The following is a 1,152-nucleotide window of genomic DNA, read 5'->3' as shown; positions in this document are numbered from 1 at the left end:
CTGAAATTGGAGCCATGTTTCAGTACATGTTAATTTGTCCAAATGACGAATGATTAGATGTGATGAGAAAATGATTTAATTCGACTCTGAACTATGTAATCGTAAAGTTTTGTATAGTCCGATCCTGAGATGATTTCTGAATATCGTATTCCTGTTACATGTTATATCTCACTTTCATGATAATTTCAGGCACTGGAAATGGAAGTAAAATGCAATTCTCCATCGTTTGATGCATTGTTTTTGGATTGAGAGTGTATCTCTATCCATTACAGGAAAAATACAATGAAACACCAGAACAACCAATGATCAATAAATGGATATCACAAACCGACACAATGCAAAGACCTCAGTGTTAGCAATAGCAACTTGATATTATCAGGAGGCAAACACCATCATATATACATGTATAGGGGAGGCCAAAAGGCCAGAATGCAAAAGGCCAAAGGCCATCATAATTATAACTCTAACACCTCCCTTAAACTCATGGTGGATCCACAACACTTAGTTTGGAGAGATAAAATCCATGTTGTGCTCTAGTTTGGGCCTTCGTGAAGAAGTCCGCTAGCTGTAACTCGGAAGGCACATACTGAAGAGCAATAACATGGTCCTGCACACCAGCGCGCACAAAGAAAGCATCAACACCAATATGCTTGGTAAGTTCATGCTTCACCGGGTTCCGCGCTATACTGATAGCACATGTACTGTCTGACAAGAGTGTAGTAGGCGCAGTAACAGTAACACCAAAATCTTCAAGTAACCAGCGTAACCAAGTCACCTCTTCTGTGAGAAGAGCCATAGCTCGCAACTCAACCTCTGCACTCGAATGGAAAACTGCAATTTATTTCTTTGCCTTCCAGGCAATGAGAGAGCCAACAAGAAAGACACACTCAACAGACTGAGCAGTCAGTTTAGTGCATTCATGAGGGGCAAGCAAAACATAGCAAACACAACCAAACAAGCAAAGCGTCGAATAATCGGGAGAACGACCAGAAAGACGCTCAAGAGGAACACCACCCTGTAGAGTAGCAGATGGCTGAATATTGATGAGATAGGTGGAAGTGGTAACAGCCTCAGCCCAGAAGTGGGGCGGAAGAGAAGCAGTGATCATCATCGCACATGCTGTCTCAAGAAGGTGACGATGTTTGTGCTCAG

The sequence above is a fragment of the Triticum dicoccoides genome, chromosome 6A (assembly GCF_002162155.2).
Source record: "Triticum dicoccoides isolate Atlit2015 ecotype Zavitan chromosome 6A, WEW_v2.0, whole genome shotgun sequence".
In the NCBI taxonomy this organism is placed as follows: Eukaryota; Viridiplantae; Streptophyta; class Magnoliopsida; order Poales; family Poaceae; genus Triticum; species Triticum dicoccoides.
Note: the sequence above shows the minus strand (reverse complement) of the source record.